The 5,805-nt window shown below is 40.7% G+C and overlaps 1 long non-coding RNA gene across 1 annotated transcript; it reads left to right on the forward strand.

Annotated features, from left to right (window-relative positions):
* Nucleotides 1-873: 873 nt before the first annotated feature.
* LOC138954582 (uncharacterized) lies at nucleotides 874-4,295 on the forward strand. The gene is made up of 2 exons (XR_011451902.1): nucleotides 874-1,371; nucleotides 4,100-4,295. It is a non-coding gene; the product is annotated as an uncharacterized lncRNA (long non-coding RNA).
* The last annotated feature ends 1,510 nt before the right edge of the window (nucleotides 4,296-5,805 follow it).

Consider the following 5,805-nt stretch of genomic DNA (forward strand, 5'->3'; position numbering starts at 1 on the left):
TTAAAAGTTATGGATTCTTTAAAAAGGTGAACGTTAGAGAATAAGACACTGTAAAAGTTTGGAAACAGTATTTTTCTTCTTCATGGTTATAAAAAAAACTGCAGCATGTGTGTTCAATTTCTGAAGATGCATTATTACTACAGTGGCACCCCCCTTTTAAGATCTGAGAAAATCGGGTCTTAAAAAGGAAGGAGTCTCAAAATGGGGGTAATTTTACAGACGTTATAAACAGAAAATGTGAGAAAACAAGGTCTTAAAAAGCAGGGAGTTTTAAATTTGGGGTCTTAAAAGGGGGGTTCCACTGCATTATACGTACATGCCATGGAAATCATGATTTTACAGATAAATACAATAACAATTGAAAGCAATTTGCAGCCCAGTGTCTTATTATCTGATTATCTGATGTCTATTTTTATCATTGCACCTTTGCTACAAAACTCGTGGTTACAACTTGACCAAAAGTCAATTATTATCAATAAACTAAGCAACATGCGCACACAAAAACATACTCAATTGTCGAGAACAGTGTCAGTTTTATTCCATGTAGATCTTAAATTCGTCGCGATATCACCTTCGTGGTTGAAAACGACGTTAAACACCAAATAAAGAAAGAAAGAAAGAAAGAAAGATCTTAAATGCAAATGTACACATTTTCAGAAACAAGTCTTAGAATTCTGCATTTCAATCATATAAAAGATGTGAATTAATATAACCCACACCCATGATTTGTATTACTTCAACAAGGTATAATTATGGCTTGGCTTGCTGCGACATGTCAACGAGCACTCTTAAACACATATTTGTTCTGCACAAGGTTTACTAGACCTGTCAATTCAACGCATTAATCAAGATACTTTCAGGACCCTTCCCCAGACTTTATTGTTCATGTCAGCTGTTCTTTGTGCCAGATTGTGTATCCCTTTTGACTGACAATAATGCTGCAGAGGGAAATACTACAGTGGAACTTGTAAAATTCTGAGAAAATCAGCTACGTCTTAAACAGGGGGAGTAAATTTACAGAGATTATAAACAGAAAATCCAAAAAAACAGGATCTTAAAGAAGGGGGGCGGGGGGGTGGGGGTGGTGGTGTAAATGAGGGTTCCACTGCACAGCTAAAAGTGATCTTTCTCTGCAGGTACAATATAGTGTCTACAATACAAAGATGGTTTGCAGTGGAGGTTGACGTTGCAAAGTCCTATGCACACATCACTGAACACAAAGTTCGTCCCCAAAAGGCGGAGCAGCAGGGAAGTTTTCTACAAGCCAGAACCCCCAAGTCTATCTAATCCCACGGTCTACACATCTGGTCCCCACAATGCCCTCCATCTACCAAGGAAATTGTTTTACAGCAACAGTCACAATAATTGAAGGTGCACCTTTATGTCTGCTCATTTGAGTTTATTTGATGCAAACAATTGCAAGTGAAATCACATGTATATATACATGTAACTCCAAATATCCCAATACCTACACGTAACTATACTGAGACTAGAAATCAAAATGAGGAAAAATATTAGTACTGTAAACTGCCTTTTAAGTGTGTCACGTTTCAATATATCACTTAAGGTGATTATGAAACGGTTAGTTACTACTAACTAACTAACCACACCACGATCCACTCTCGCAGTCATACAATTAAATAGAGACAACAAAAGTATAAGTTTCAGACGCCTGTTTATGTAAAAACTCGCCACCTCCCTCGAGACTTCACTCAAAATATGTTCTTTTACGTTCACAAAACGTAAAAAACCAATGGTCACTGACAAAATGCCAGTTAGAATATAGAAAATTATAGTAACACGCTGATTCCGTGTAAAGATAAGAAAATACGACTGTTCTGCTCCAAACGTGCTAGTTCATGCAGGTGTCACACACCCCACGTCGTCACTACTCGAGTATAATCACAGACAGCAAAAATAACAACGGTGGTCAACGGGGTGCAAAGACATGGTGCACTTAGCTTTCTTTGGCCACTGGGTGGACGGCCTGTAATTAGTCTTTTTAGCCTCCACAACTGCTCCGTCGAATGAAGTGCTGGTTAGCGTGGTGACGAAGCAGGGAACTGTGGAGGCATCAGGCGCCGCACCCAGTCGCTGGTTAGCTGGTTAGCCGGTTCGCTGGTTAGCTGGTTAGCCGGTTCGCTGGTTAGCCGGTTTGCTGGTTAGCGTGGTCCCCCAAAAGGCAGCCGAACAGAAGTTAGGAAAAGGCTGCAAACAGAAAGCATCGGTGCACTAAACATGTCAGCTACCCCTCACCCTCCACCTTTAAACATGTCATCTTTACATATCTCATCGAGCACGTGGGCCTGCACAAACGGACTTTCCACAACAACAAAACAGCCATTTTTCGTCCTTCTCTCCCTACCTGCAAAAACCATATACAGGTTAGTATTTTAGCGTCACAGAGAGCAAATTATGCGCTAACCTGGAAAGAACAACAGAGAGTATTTCATTCCACAAACACAGACTCGTCAACAGCGTTAAATAATGATTTATTACCTCAAACAGCCTATGAATGTAGCACTCTCATGGAAGCAAAACCCGCTTCCTCCCTGGAATGGCCTCTGTTCGTCAACAGTGACAACAACATCCAGAAAACCCCTTGCCGAGTACTTATGCGAAGACCATCGCACGGCGAAGGAAGATTGACGACTCGTCCTCAGCGAACATGTGGCGGTGAGAAGGTTATATCCCGTTGAAGTTCCTCTAGAGTGCCCGAATATTCTATTCGGTGAAGACCCGCATACTCTAGAAACCGCTGTATCGATCCTTCTTCTTCTGCCGCTGAGTGTCAAGTGCCAAGTTACGGTGTCTCAGACAGACAACCTTGACAATAACACGTGACTGACCTTGTCACATATCAAGTTCAGCTATCCACAATTCTGCCTCGCAAAGCAGAATTACCCCCGAAAAATCCGTGCGCCACAAAATCCGTGCTCTGCGCTGTCAGCAAAACTCTGCCGTATAGCCCCGACTCACGCACAGGCGCTTTCAGTCGCAATTGACCAAGAGAAGGCACCCCACTGAGTGACACTTTCTTGGTCTATGTCACTAGATCGTGACACAGTGTCCATCCGCTTTATGCACAGATTTTGCCCAAAGTAGGGGTGGGGGGGTGGGGCGTTTACAAGGTACTGTGTCTGTGCAGGATCAGTTCCTCGTTAGAAATGATGATATTTGGTATCTTGGTGTGAACATTTTAATAGGAGATGTATCTGTGCACAATTAGTCACCCTGTAAGTATCTTTCGCCTGATATGCAAGTGTCTAAACAGAAGAAAAAAACACTAAAAACCTAACAAAAAATTATTTCACTGAGAGTGAATGAACACACATCCTAAAAACCACAAAGTGAATAGTCAGTCACTCAGTCATTGATACTGATCCAATCCATCGATGTGTCGAAGAAAGGGGTAAGTTTTTTTTTAGAGAGCTAAATGTTTCAGAGGGAAATGGCGTAACCAAACACTGGTCGTTTAACATGCTCCCTTATATCACTAAATTCAGACCTCTTCAACTTCCGAAGACGCTCTCTCATCTCCATCTTCTTTTCACAGGGCTATCCAGATACTCCGGTGACCAGAGTATTAAATAAACATTATAGTTGTCTTTCAGCATTCCCTAGAATGACAATGACACTGCAGGTTGCAGAACTGTGCACGTCATAAACACACATACACACAAAACACACAACATATGTTGACGACACTGATCCAAATGTTGGAGGATGGGCGTTAACTAGGCACTGAGGGCGCTTAAAACGTAGTTTATGGTACATAAAAATAAGCAAAAAACAATGTGCTTTGAGAGATAAAACATACAATTCAGAACGGTGCTAAATACAAAGAGGATCAGGTTACACCAACCCCGAACGAAATGCACTTCATTTAACACCACAATGTACTTCAATACAGGCGACTAGGACGACAGTCAGTGTACTGGCCAGTTGGATCTAAATTGTCATTCCTATGACCCAAACACAGCAACTGCACATGGCGACTATTGCACCTTCACCCAAATATGTATGTCCACAATGTAAGCTGTGTGAATGTTGCGTATCGTTTTGCTTTATTGATATTCCCATCCTCTTCTTCTTCCAGGGCGAGGGCATCTCCAATCTCTTCTCTGTGTGTGGGCCAGTGGGAGCCTGCTGTCATCAAGCACCAGTGCCTTGAAGTCCTGGAGCATACACAGAAAACCATCCATCACTAAAGACGCTTGATTCAGAATCAAACTTCAAATAATAAACATGAACCAAATGCAAGAAAAAGTGTGAAAATAAAAAGTAAAAGAATAGTATTTGTAATCTATTCATCTATGTAATGGGGTGCAGGTGTGAGTAAAAGGTGTGTGTGGTGGTGGGGGGGGATTTACTTGTAGGCATAGGCTTTCCAGATTGTTGGCATTCTGACACACTGACCAGTGGCACTGTGTAAAAATGTGTTCCAGTACTACCGATGAGCAAAAGTGCCAGTTACACATCTTTAGGTACTTGGAATGAATGCCCAGTTTACCCATGCATTGAACACTAAAACCCTAAGTTTGCCATCCCCCCCCCCCCTTTTTTTTCTAAACATTTGTCTTTTAAGACACTACTATCTCAGATTACTGTTTATAACCTCCATTCTAAGACATACTGCTTATCTTTAATTAAATTTGTTATATCTTAAAAGAAGGGTTCCACTGTATCTCTAATTTTCTTCTGCACAAGTGGTATTGAAGCAGCAGTAGTCAAGTGCTAAACCGCAAAAAGGCCTGTTTGATATACACTATTCGATTCTGATGTTTCAAGCAGAACTGCTGTGTGACATGTGGTTGGAAAATGTGTCTCAGGGATTGTCTTGATTTTTAAACAATTGAACAGGAAGGCAGACATGAATTTGAACTGCAAGGCATACACAATTCTAAAACCTAAACATCATAATTATGACTTCCTACATTTTTAGCATGATCATGGAATCTGCTCGCCAATGTGTCATATATTATAAAGATCAGTATGGAGGCAGAAATAATCCCCTCAATCTGAAAAATATCCTTCGTTTACAAAGAGCAAATGGGTGTAGCTTAAACAGTAAACAACAATTCATATTTCAGAATACAGTGGAACCCCCTTTTACGACCCCCCAAAATCTGAGAAAATAAGGTCTTAAAAAGCAAGAAGTCTTACAATGAAGGTACATTTGCAGAGGTTATGACCTAAACATCTGAAACGCAAGGTCTTAAAATAGGGGAGATCTTGAATTGTAAAGGTTTTTAAAAGAGGGGTTTCATGGTACAGCACCCCAATTGTGGGGACTGTTCATTTGTATTTCCCTTTATGAGACACTTAAAGGTTGTGTATAGTGATATTGAACTGCACAAAATATCTCGACAAAATCTGGATGCTGAAGCTGAATTTTAATTATTTGTCATTATCTTCTAAAAACAGGAAATAGATATATACTGTATACACATTCACTAGAATAGCAAAAAACAATAGGCACCAGTAATATAATTTGCGACTGAGACCTGCAAACCTCACTTTTTGTCATTATTTAATATACGCTGCAACAAAGTCATCCACCTAACAAATCTTGCAGAATAAAAAGGTACTTACTGGAATTATTGAGTTTAGAAGAGGGTAGGAGGGCGGTGTTGTTTTTTGGATCAGCCTTCTTCCCCAGCAAACCAATTTCAGTTTGAGAAGACTTAGACCAGTCCTTTCCTCTGCATCTGCCCACACATAGATCTGCTAATTCCTCTCCCTATCCTGCCTCCGCACCTTTTCTCTTGCAGGGGCAGCTCTGTTCTTGTTTTGAACCTGAAA

Source organism: Littorina saxatilis, unplaced genomic scaffold (genome assembly GCF_037325665.1).
Source record: "Littorina saxatilis isolate snail1 unplaced genomic scaffold, US_GU_Lsax_2.0 scaffold_314, whole genome shotgun sequence".
NCBI lineage: Eukaryota > Metazoa > Mollusca > Gastropoda > Littorinimorpha > Littorinidae > Littorina > Littorina saxatilis.